Source organism: Ictidomys tridecemlineatus, chromosome 14 (assembly GCF_052094955.1).
Source record: "Ictidomys tridecemlineatus isolate mIctTri1 chromosome 14, mIctTri1.hap1, whole genome shotgun sequence".
Taxonomy (NCBI): domain Eukaryota; kingdom Metazoa; phylum Chordata; class Mammalia; order Rodentia; family Sciuridae; genus Ictidomys; species Ictidomys tridecemlineatus.
In genome coordinates this window covers 25,177,983-25,191,586 of record NC_135490.1, presented here as the reverse complement: position 1 = coordinate 25,191,586, position 13,604 = coordinate 25,177,983, and the positions used below count along the sequence as shown (strand labels likewise).

The window sequence follows — 13,604 nt, the reverse complement described above, 5'->3', positions numbered from 1 at the left end:
ATTTTTTGGCTCATTGCCATAGAAATTATTCACACTTGTAAATGCTCTTTTATTTACTAAATCCGGAAGTTTCTTCTGGAATTCCTTCATATTAAAATTGTTCATCACTATCCCAATTTCTACTTACACACTACTTACTGAAATTCTTTTCTCCTTTGTCTCTACCATAAAAGGTGATCTTGTTCATCTTCCTATCTTATGACTACTTTTCTCAGTGTTTCTTCTCTTGTTCAACATCCAAATATAGATAGCTATCCATTAATATTAATAAATATTTATTGAGTGCTTACTATGTTGTGAGTGCTTGGGTTACACTTGTAGACAGAATATGGGAAGATCTTAATCTTCATGCATTTATATTCTAACAAGGAGAGTTGAGAGCAATATTGGGAAGATAGTCCACTACAGGTTCCTTTCTTTTTTCTCTGCACATGTCTCTTGGGGAGCTCATCCACTTTAAGTTTTACAACCAGTTACTCTCTGCTGTTAATCTCCAAGTATCACGTCTGAATTGTAGTTCTGCTTAAATCTTAGCATTGATTCATTGATTTAACTAAGTTTGAATATTGACTCTGCTAGAATTGTAAAAGTGATACAAAGATGAACAAATCAAAGCCCCAGAGTGCAATGAATGCATGCAGTGTGGGAGACTATGATTTAACAGCACCATTTGGAATTACTGGGGAGGACATTGACAGATGGGAATAATAAAAATGGCTACAGAACTCAGTTGGAAAACTCCCCAGGGAATCGCTGCTGCCAGTCCACCTTGAAAGAATGAAGGAACTAGAGTCCCATGATCATGCACGGTGGGAGTAACAATCGACACACCTGTTAAGAAGAATGGAGCTTGCACCAGCTGGGACTTCCTCCTTCTTCTGCTTTTTGTTCCATCTGGGGCCTCAGCCTATTAGACCTTGCTTCTCACCATCAGGACAGTTCTTCCTCTTTAGTTTGCTGTCTTACATGTGAATTATCTCTGGAAACATTCTCATCGATATAACCAGAAGCTTCTTAGTCTAGACATCTCTCAATTAGATAACGTTGGCAATCCAGATCAACCATCACACCTCCTCTTTATTATCATATAGAACCAGTCAGTATTGAGGTATTAAAAAAATCAGCAAAATTTCTAGAGAGTGAAATTAACATTGTTAGAGACTGAATGCAATGCTTAGGAGTTTTCACTTGGATTTAGATGAATCCTTAGTAGATGGCGCACTATTTGGGTACATCAAACATGACACTTCATTCCTTTAAAGTTTTGGTTTCTCATCTAGGAAATAGATTTATTAATAGTACCAATTTCATGAAGTTGTTTTGAGTATTAAATAAAATAATGCTATTTTTAAAAAGTATTTCTTATCTTCTACGTTACATATTGAAATATTTATGAGTGAAATCATATAAAGCTTAGAATTTACCTTAAAAGCATACAGAAAAGAGGAAATGGTCAAGATATAAATATAACTAGGTTGGCCATAAATTTGTAACTGTAAAGCAAGGGTATAAGGGTCCATAAGGACACTGGAGTTCTTTTTTTTTTTTTTTTTAGAGAGAGAGTGAGAGAGAGAGAGAGAGAGAGAGAATTTTTTTAATATTTATTTTTTAGTTTTCGGTGGGCACAACATCTTTGTTTGCATGTGGTGCGGACATTGGAGTTCTTATACTATTCAATTTTCATGTATTTCTGAAATGTTCCATAATGATAAGTCATTGCAAGCAAAGTTCTTAGCAGTGTTTGCTGCAAATTATATATTCAATAAATTAATTATTATAATCAAAATATTTATAAAATAATGGTTAACAACATGGGAGTGTTGAGATAAATATTGATGAAAATACGTCACTTTAAAAAATTAATGGCTCTAACTTTCATGGTTTTAATAGAATAACAATCAAGTATGTCCCTTCTGTTTATCAGTTTATCAATTGCATTTGTTTTTGTTGAATAAGAAATAGCTTTGTCATTATTTACCACAGACATATAGAAGACTTACTTGTCAGTATTTTTTTCATCCTTTTATAGCTAAGTCATCTAGAAGGAGTAAAAAGGAAGAATAAGGCAATTTCTGAATGTTATGACATGATCGTAACAAAATTGAAAGCATCTGCCCATTTTTAAGCAAATAAGAATTGTTTTTACTTGTTTAATTAAAGAGAAAATTCAACAATTATATGATGCAGTTTATTTAGCATGATGATAATGAAATCTTAACATTGGTGGAGGAAATTTTAAGTTAGTGTTCATTTTTTATAATCCACCTTTTCTTGCTCCTAAGAGGCTGGATGCACCTCTGCAAAATCTAGAACCTTGGCCCCACTGGGAGCTTTCAGTATTTTACAACAGCTTTTAACTTTCCCTTTTAGTATATTCATGGAACTCTCCAAGTCATTGGGATGACTGTTGAATGGTATGCTTAACTCCACCCTTATTGGATATAGTCAGAAAATTCTCATTCTCCAAGACAAAAATTAAACAGTAAGACATATTTTTTTGTAGGACCTCACAAATCCTTCTATTTAGAAATTTTCACTTTTTCTCACTGTCTAAAAGTCAAGCAAATCTCTAACACCCCACGTCCTCCAATGGGGGTCTAGCTCCATTCAGTGACTTCTGGAAATAATTATCTTCCTACTTCAGAGATGAAAGCTTAGTTAAATATGTGAGAGACCAAGCAGATGTGGCAGAACATATTACGCTGCACATTGTCTCATGTCACAGCTCTACAACTGATGAAGAGCTTGCCTAGGATGGTGTTATGTGGAGATGTTAGGAAAGAGTGTTGTTTAGAAGATGAAAATTAGCATAACTGTGATTACGTGATCTTATTGTGATATCCAAGGTACATGGATCCAAATTATATGATTTTTTTAAAAAAATTATTTACTTGAAGCATGGATATAAAATATAGCAGAGTATAAAGTAGACTATAAGTTTTTAGAAAACTTCCTTCATTATTAATACCCTCAATAAGATGTGAAGCCATTATTTAATAAGAAAAATTTGTGCTATTGACTATAATAGAGTATGTAGTGACATTGTGCACATTTCTTATTATCAGATTATTGTATTTTTAATTGAGCCTATGATATAGCATTTTATATATCTTATTTTTTTTTTCAAAATAAGGATTTTTATTCTATAAAAAAATTCTACAAGGGCTGGGGCTATAGCTTAGTAGAAGAGTCCTTGCCTCACATGTGGAAGGCACTGGGTTTGATTCTCAGCGCCACATAAAAATAAAATAAGGTATTGTGTCCATCTACACCTAAAAAAATAATTTTACAAGTTAGAATAGTAAAGATATACATTCAGATAGTACTTTATATTGTTCAAATAATTTTATGCCTAATGTACTACAAAACGAGTTTTAAAATATGATATTCAGTGAGGATGAGCTCTATATGTGCCTCTTATGTCCCATAGCTTGAGTAATTTCATTTAGCATGACTAAACCCTTTGTTTTTTCAAGGTTGCTTACTTCAAGGCAAGAAGTAGGCAACACACAAAGTTCTTGATATCGGGATGAGAAGTTTTGTTGTGCAATCTGGAAATTTGGTGGACACTTCTGGAGGACATCAAGACTTTGATTAAATGGCAAATCCATAACCCTTGAAGATATTCACAATGGTTCTTCAGATGGTTGCTACTCTGGTCAAAAATTAGGAGGTCCATTAATCCATAATAAAGTAATATCAAATTAGGGAATTTTAAAACAAGTTTTGGAAGTTTTGAATTATAGGATCAATTTTTATCTATTTTCTAGAAGTTTAAATAAGAACTAAGTAAAACTTTCCATAGAAGTTTATTGAAATAGCAAGTTATATCTGCTATGGGATATTTCTTAGCACTGAGACCTTTAATGTATGATACAAATAAATAGTTGCATTTTTGGCAAATCTCCGTATGTTCTATTAAAGAACACTGACGCCAACTTGTTTCTTTGGCTTGTGGGTTGTCAGCAGTTTTCTGGATCCTAGACCTCCTCTGTGACCCTGCCTTTCAAAGATGAGAAAACATATTTATATGAGTTTATCTGTTCATCAACATAAACTTTCTTTGACATATTTCACTTTAGCTTGAGGTATAGAGCCTATTTCTGTCCATGGAAACTGCTGGGCTGGGAATACCCTTCCTTCTTTGATTTTCTTTTGATCATCGATCTGGAAATTTCTCCAAACATTGAAAAGTTTTTTTGTAGATACAAATGAGATGATCCCTTTTCAAAAAAAAAAAATTACTGAAGTGTTACTATGAAAAATGCATTTCAGGAACAAAATGTTGAGATAATATTAGTTGTATTTACCTTTTTACCCACAAAGATGCAAGTTTTTAATTACTATAGTCTATAAATTGCTATAGCTATCTTGATTAATGTCTGGGCATAATACCATTAAAGCCTTAAACCCATTTGGGGTATAGAACTTGCTTTGAAATCTATGACTAAGTATGAAAAAAAAAAGGATCAATTATTCAAGACCAAAAGGAGTCACAGTATATTGATAACAGCCATGAGAGTCAGTTAGCATATAGAAGACAGATTTTCAATAATGTTAGGGATGTTAAGGTCCTGGAATGAATTCATAACTTTAGTCAGAATGATAAATACAAATTTCTTGATGACACCAAATTGAATCATTTGTAGGAAACCATAATTTCAGTGGTGCTTTGCAGATCACAGTACTCTAAAAGACTTCTTCTTGAATATTGACAATCCTAGGGTGTTAGGGCAGTCATGTCAAGGTGGCAGGAGCAGCCTGCCTTGCTGGGGCACATCACTAACGCTGAGGGAGGAGTCACCCAAGAGGGACAGCGGAAAGTGAGGGAAGGAGCAGAGGCCCCTTGGGGGAGACTATGCCACTGGCGGTGAGTCCCTGGTGAAAACCCAGGCCAGGCCTCTGCGTTACCTGGCAGAAGGCGAAGGTTGGCAAGAGCCTTGCAGTGCACAGAATTCTGAGTGCTCACGTCATAATTGACCTCCAGCAATGCTTGTGGACATTTGGTGGAGAGAGGTGGATGGTGATAGTAGTGGTTTTCAAAGTGGGTCTGATGGCTCACTGATAGTGGCGATGTTGTCCTGGATTGGAGGCCTAGGCTCCAGCTTGGGCCACTCCTTGGGTCAGGCCACTCCTTGGGACAGCTTGGCTTCCCTCACCGGCCATATCTCCAGCTTCTCCAAGGACGCGTTTCTGGAGGATGTAGAAGAGGTAGAAGCAGGTTTACCTCATTGTGGGAGAAAGGAAATTGAAGCTCCCCAATCTTCATTCATATCAAAGGATGGAAGATTTAAAAAGTACTGTACTGATCTGGAAGAAAAGCATGAAGAAGCATCAGAGCTTCCCATAAAGCATCCATCTGCACATTACTGACATCAACTGCAACAGAGAGGGACAGAAGCCAGCCAACCTAAAGCAAGACAGATGGTACTAGAGGATCACCTTTGGAAATTGCAGTCACCTACTCAATCAGTACACTCGGGAGCTGTAGTGTACCAATAACCACTGAACCAACTCCATTCAGCTGTGGAATCAGTCATCAGTTTTCACGTTTTCCTGATGATGACATGGACTTTAGTGATGTCATTTCATCACAACAAGAAATAAACAGCTTGTCAACTGAAGTTTTGAGACTTGAATGTGAAGTCGGCCACTGGAAGCATATTGCTGAAGCACAAGGAACACGTAATTCTGATCCAAGTGAAATCTGCAAACTCCAAAATAAGGTACTTGAACAAAACCAAAGTCAGGACATAAATAATCATCAACATGAAATGTCAGTTTTGCAGAAGACACATCAAGAGAAACTGGCAGAGGTAAGTTGCCGGCATCGAGAAGAATTACATAACTATGAAGAACGAATTGAAGAACTTGAAAATCAGTTACAACAAGGTAACTCAGGGGTTATAGCCTGTGAGATGCAAAAAACTATTCAGGTTCTACAAACTGAAAAAGTTAAGTGGACGAAAAAGATAAAAGAACTTCAGGATAAAATAAAAGATATCAATAAAAAATTACCTTCAGCAGAAAATGACAGAAACATCTCCAACAGAGAACAAGAGCAGCTCCGTGTGGAAAAGGGACAAATAATTGAGCAGTGTGAGAACTTGCAACTGGAATGTAGTAAATTGCAGCCTTCTGTGATGGAGCAGAGTGAAACTGTGGCCAAAAAGGGAAAAATTCTTCCACAGAGTTCATCGGTGTGGAAGAAGTGCTCAGGCTACAACAAGCCTTGTCTGATGCTGAAAATGAAATAATGAGATTGAACGGTTTAAACCAGGATAACTGTCTGGCTGAAGACAATCTGAAACTTCATGTGCGTGTTCAAGCTTTAGAAAAAGAGAAGTCATTATTGAGTCAAGAAAAGGAAGAACTTCAGATATCACTGTCAAAATTGAGCTGTGAATATGAAGTAATTAAAAGTACAGCTTCCACAGACATGAATCTGAATGTACAATTCCATGATTTAAAACTTAACTTGGAGTCGAAGGAGCAAGAACTGAATCAAAGTATTAATGAAAAGAAAATGCTGATAGCTGAGTTAGAAGAATTGGACAATCAGAACCAGGAAGCTACAAAACACATAATTTTGATGAAAGATGAGCTTTCCAAACAACAAAATAAAGGAGACCTTGTAATCAAGAAATTGAAACAATCCAATCAAGAGAAAGATTTTGAAATAGCAAGCCTCAAAAAGAATATTGAGCAAATGGCTGCTGATCAAAAAGGAACTAAGGAACTTTTGGCATCTCGTTTAGAAGAACAGGAGCAATTGATACAACTTATAAGTGAGAAAGAAGTTTTTATTGACAAACTCAAAGAATAAAGTTCAGAACTCCAAAAGGATTTAGATAAGTGTTCTCGGGTCTTAAGAGAAAATGAAATGTTAAGGCAAACCATAGAAGAAAAGGACAGAAGGATTGGATCCATGAAAGAAGAAGAAAATCATCTGCAAGAAGAATTGGAAAGACTTAGGGAACAGCAATAATAGAGCTAAAACCCTCAATAGTCTCACAGAACTAGAATCTGAGGTATCTCAACTGAATATTGTTAATAATCATCTGGAAGAGGAAATTAAACATCATCAGAAGATAACTGAAGATCAAAGACAGGGTAAAATGCACCTACTTCAGTCTTTACAGGAGCAGAAGAAGGAAATGAATGAATTTAAATACCAATATGAGCAGATGAATGCTGCTCCATACCAGGTTATTTTTAGAAAAAGATGAGGAAATTAAGAATTGGCAGAAAACCATTGAACAAATAAATGCCCAGTTGCCTGGAGACAGACATAACACTCAAACAGAGAATTGTGATATTTTTCAAGAAGCAAAAGTTAAAGAAAGTCTTAATATAGAAAATGGAGGTGAAAAACACAACCTATTGAAATCTGAAAATGAGGAATCAAAGAACGAGAACTTGAGATTAAACTTATAAATGAAAAGAATATATCTTTAACCAAACAGATTCATCAGCTGTCCAAAGATGAAGTTGGTAAACTCACTCAAATTATCCAGCAGAAAGATGTGGAGATACAAGCTCTTCAAGCTAGAATGTCTCCAGTTTCATACACCCAGGATGTCGCTTACCTTCAGCAGCAACTGCAGACCTTCACTATGGAAAGAGAACACGTATTAGCCATTTTGAATGAGAAGGCGAAGGAAAACCGCCGTTTAAAATCAGAACATCACAAGATGAAGGACCTGGTTGCTGTGAAAGAAGCAGCCCTCATCCAGCTTCAAGAAGAAAATAGAAAATTGTCCACCCAATTCGTAAGTAGGGATCAAGATATGTTTAGAGAAACTCTGCAGAATTTATCTTGTATCATTAGAGAGAAAGACACTGAAATAGATGCGCTAAGTCAGAAATGTCAGACTTTATTGGAAATTTTACAAACTTTCAGCACTGGTAATGAGAGGGGAGGTGTTAATAGCCATCAGTTGGAGGAGCTCCTAGAGGAACATAATCAATTAAAACAGCAAGTTAAAAAAATGGAGGAGTGGAAACAACAGTTCATGACAACAGTTCAAAATATGCAACATGAATCAGCCCAACATCAGGATGAGCTTCTACAACTTGAAGCCCAAGTTTTGGTTGACACTGAAAAAAGTTTTAAATTAGAAGCAGACTACACCGGCCTCTGCCAGGGAATGACGAATAACTTGTGTACGTTGATACAGCAGGAGTAGGAGCCGTTTATTGTAGGACAACAGAGGTATTTATACATTTTGCACAGCTTATCTTAATTAGCATAAACTAGATACATCAGTCAACCAATAAGGAATCTCCACACTTAATGGCTCACTTTTGTTACTTCTCAAACCACTCCCTCTGGCATTTTGCCAGGCACCATCCAGACTTGTTTACGAACTCTAATATTTCTCTGGCAAAATACCAGGTGTTATTTTGACTTGTTTACAGACCTTAACAGGCCTCATCCAAAGCTATGAGCTGAATGAAACCAAATTAGGCCAGGTTCAGCAGTGCTTAGGGCAGCTGTGCAATACCAAGGACCTTGCTGTAGGAAAACTTGATAGTATTTCACCCCAGCTCTTGTCTGCTTCATCACTTACCTCCCAGTCAGCAGAGGTCCAAGAGCTGAGAAAATCACGACAAGAAAAAGATGTCACAACGGAGACTCTTCAGGAAAACAACCACAGGTTGTCTGATTCAATTGCTGCTTTGTTGAAGATAGAGCAGAAAGAACATGAACAAACCGATTCAGAAATTAAACAGCTAAAAGCAAAACAAGGTATTTCACTGAAATACTTAAAGAAAAAGACCTCTTAATCAAAGCCAAAAGTGATCAGTTACTTTCTTCAAATGAAGACTTTACCAACAAAGTGAATAAAAACAAACTATTGAGGCAATCAACCAAAAACCTCAAGGAGAGAGTATTCATTTTAGAAATGGACATTTCTAAACTAAAAGCGGAAAATGAAAAAATAATAGAAACATCTAAAGAAAAGGAAATGGAATATCAAGCATTACAAGAGACAAACATGAAGTTCTCTGTGACACTGTGAGAAAAAGACTTGCAGTTGGAGTCTATGAAGGAGAAAGCTCTTGCCTTTGAGCAAATGTTACAAGAAAAAGAACAGGACAATTCTGGGGAGTTCAATCATCTTGTAAATGCAGTTGAATCAGTGCAGGAGAAGACAATCATGATTCAGCAAGAGACAGATCAAGTCATCTGTGTCTGAAGCAAAAATAGATGGAAAACAGTACCCTACAGCACGAGGTTCAACACTTACATGACAAAGAATTACGCTTACACCAGGAGTTAGAGAGACTACGCAGCCATCTTTTAGAATCAGAAGATTCTTATACCCGGGAAATTTTGGCTATGGAAAAAAGGGAGATTGAACTGAAAAAGAAAGTCACCCTGTTGGAGAAAAAGCTAGTTTCATCTTCGACTAAAAGTCGTCAAACCAATGTACAGATAGAGTCCCCGCAGGAACAGTGAGGATCCTCTCCCAAAGAGGGGTGAGAAGGCACTGCAGTTTTTGCTCTCCCAGGAAGGAGTAAATCAGTCTGCCCTGACATTAACTAACCTGCAAATAGTTCAAGAGCATTTCCAACAAGAAGAGAAAGCTATGAGTCCTGCTGAATTCGAGAAAGAAAAAAACCATATAGCTAAAAGGAAAAGGCAGAAAAAGTCAAAGGAGAAGTATTATTATTACCACAGGAGCCATTTGGATGAAGCAAATGTTTTGTTGGACTCAGCACCCAGATTTACGAGACAGTTAGATCTCAAGGAAGAACAGCCTGGAGAACTTACAAAACAAAGTGAGCTCCTGCAAGAAATGCTGGACGATACACAAAAGAAATTGATGAATGTGACAAGCAGCACAGAAGGAAAAGTGGACAAAGGCCTCATGAGAAACCTTTTTATCGGTCATTTCTGCACACCAAAAAGTAAGCATTGTGAAGTGCTACAGTTAATCGGAAGGATGCTGGACATTCAAAAGGTGGAAATGGAGCAGTTGTTGAAGGAAGATTATGGTGGTGTTACCAAGTAGATGCTTGGAGGAGGATCCAAATTTGTCCCCAGCACACCTTGGATACCAAGTCAGCAATCTGTGCGGAATAGTTCTTTTTCAGAACTTTTTGTTAAATTTCTGGAAACGGAATCTCATCCAGCTGTTCCACCACCCAAACTTTCTGCTTGTGCCATGGAACTCTAGATTCACCAAGAAGAAGAAAGCAAGGTGCAAAGGTGCTGGGAAGTTGTAAAGATGCAGCAGAATTCAGAGCCACTTACTCACCTAGCTGAACTTGGACCTAGTGGACCTGGGCATCTTCTCTTGAACCCTTCGCAGATGTCATGCCCACCTTTACACCATTGCCAGTGTCCCCAGGCCATTCTGCCAGGGTTGTACTAAAGGACCTTTTAAAGCCATAGGTGATTCTCAAGCCAGAAATGATGTAGCACTTTAAAGAAGCCACAACTCTTTGTACTTTTTGAGAGTGGCCTTTTGGAAAAAAGTGTCATGTATTTGCAGACAAAAAGAGAAAGAAAAAAACCTATAGTTACTAGATATTTTGTCCTCCCTTTTTCTCTTTCTTTTTTCTTTATCTTTCTTTCTTTTTCTTTTTTCTTTTTTTTTTTTTGCTGTAGCGCTTAAAACTTTATTTTGTTTTGTTTGCTTTAGCACTTTTTGTTTATAAAATTTTGTTTTGATGTTATGAGGTCATCATCAACAATAATCAATTCTAATGTACTTTGTGAGCAACTGTACAGTGCAGCAGTAGTGAACCATTAGCTCCAACCTCTTTTTTTATGATTGTATCTGTTAAATTTAATTTTATTAAGATAAAAATGATACATTTGATTAACAGAAAGGAAGAAAAATCCAACTCATATGAAAAAGATCTATATAGCTCAGAATTCAGTCTATAAAAACAAAATATAATGTTGCCCAAAGTTGTGAATTCTTGAGTTTATAAAAGAAAACCTTGTACAACTACTAAAAGAAAATGACAGTGGGAAGGCCTGAACATGAAGTTTTGTGGGTAAATTCTAAGATTCTTTTAATGCAAATACTATGACACCTATCCAATTTACTTATTTTCATTTCTGTAAAAAAATCATTTTACGTTAATTCACCTTTCTAGATGTTAATGTCCAGAAAGAAGACAATTTTTATAAGTCAAACTGAACGTAGAGTCACACACACCATTTTCAATGGAAAAGTTAATTTGCAAGGATGTATCATTAAATATCAGGACTGTTTACATTCTTTTCTGGGCTCTAAAATAATGCTTATAAACACATTTTTAAAACTATTTGGTCAAAAAACATCGGAGAAGAAAAATAAAATCATATAAAGTTTTAAAAGATGAAATACTTGGAAAAACCTTTTGCATTTTTGTAAATTAAGATAAAAGATAAAAGTTTTTAGCTGAAGTTAGGAGAAGTCAGAGAAGAGATAAAGCAGATTACATAAGAAACACTTCTCTGACACCTGTAATTTCTAAAACCATTACAAACATTTTTATTAAAATTAATTTAAATAAAATTTAATACAAATTAAATGATAATTCAGTATAAATTGATTTAATTTAAATTTATTTTTAAACAATATTATTTAATTTCAATTTATTTTATTAATATTAATTCAATAAAGTTAATTTATATTAAACTATGATCTAATTTATATTAAAAATTTATTAAATTTTATCTAGATTAATTTAATACAATTTAATATTAGTTTAATTTACATAAATTATTTTATATTAATGAATTAATGATATAATTCACTACAAATTTTAATAAAATTAAATTAATTTTAATAAAAATGTTCTTAATGGTTTTAGAAATTACAGGTGTCAGAGAAATATTTGCTACATGATCTACTTTTTTCTCTTCTCTAATTTCGTCTAACTTGAGCTAGAAACTTTTGATTTACCTTTGATCTTAATTTACAAAAATAAAAAAGGGAAGACAAGATACCTAGTAGATATATATATATATCAGCTTTTACTTTTCTTTTAATTTTTTCTCAGTTTCAACTTTCTATTTATTTGATTTTCAAGCTCTTTTAGGATAGGGACATGGGATTTACCTTTTAAATTTCAAGCAATCAGAAAAGAAAAGAAAGTACTAGTTTTGGCTTTTTAATGTAGTGCCAAAAATGAGACCTGAAGTAAACACTAATCATCTTTAGAAGACTTTGTATAAAAAGGCTGAAAATTATTTAACCCAAGACAATTATGGCTTTAAATTTGCACTGAGAGGTCAATAGTTCCCTGCAACTCTGCGAATGTGGTTCGCTGAGACTTCATCCTGCCCATAGGTTGATGTGACCACCACCACCACAGCCGTGAGACACACCTGCAGGCTAAACATCAGTGAAATCACTTCCTTGCACCAGCACCCGCTGTTTAGAATTGAACAAGAAGAGTCTTTAATTTTTTATAAGTCCATTATAAAAGGTCCTAACTCAATGCTTAATTGATTTGTTTTGAGTAAACTCTAGTAACAGAACCAATCCATAGTAGTGAATAACAATTCACATTTGAAAGTCATCGCTAAAATATATACTATCTTAAAGTTTTTATTGGTGAAATACTGTAAAAAAGCTGCACTATGCAAAATTTGCGAACCGGATTCACACAGAGCATTTCCAGAATTATAAACAAATTGGAGTTTCCATAATCACATGATGAAACTTAATGTGTATTGGCTAAATAGTCTTTATTCCTTCCTTTAGTTCTTATGTAAAAGTTTTACCCTATTCATCAAGTTAATAATCTTTGTAATAATGTAACTATTTTAATATCCAAAAAGAAAATACTATTCTTTTGAAAATTGAGACAAGCAATAGAATATGATTGGAAATAATTTATATGGCATCTTACTTATATAAATATAGATTAACAGATTTTAAAATATTGCTGAAAAATAAAATTTTCCTTGTTCTACGGCTACTTTGTTCTTAATTATTTAACCCAAGACAATTATGGCTTCACATTACATGACACAAGAAGCAATTGAGAATAGGAGATACTCAAGTCTATTTTAAACATACTCCATACTCATGTTCCTAATATATTTAATGATGGCATTTAAAACATGGATGTGAATATCTTAAAGTCCCTTTCTCATTTTTGCTATTGTATCAACTGAAAATATTTGTAGCTACATCTGGAAGATGTGGGAAATGTTCAGTCATTTGATTTATGAGCCCTACAAGTAGAGTGTCTAGGGATAGGGCTTTTAGTTCCCAGTAAAGTCTTTGAATTCATAAACCTCTTGAAAAATCTTATTCACATATACAGAAAATGTATTTAATCAACATTAGTTTGCAGGAACCAGAGCAGAGCTAAAGTGGTTATTGAAGAGTTCGGGCTGAAATATTCAGAACTGGAGAATATTGTGAGGTTGTGGTCTATTGCCAGTGTTTTCTTATCTGAACTTCCTTTGGATTAAACTTGTCTATTTTAGCCACAAAAGCAAATATTTAAGTTGTTCAACAAATTTATTGGGAAATGAAATCCTTTGGTCTTAATGACTCTTAAGCAAATCTCAGAGCTTAGCTCACTAGATTTTTTATTTTATGAAGGCACATTTTACCTGGTGAAAAGTGCCATTGCTATCA

General features: G+C 34.9%; 1 pseudogene; it reads left to right on the top strand.

Moving 5' to 3' along the window:
* The first annotated feature begins 4,462 nt into the window (after positions 1–4,462).
* On the top strand, positions 4,463–10,547 carry LOC101959047 (thyroid receptor-interacting protein 11-like; annotated as a pseudogene).
* The last annotated feature ends 3,057 nt before the right edge of the window (positions 10,548–13,604 follow it).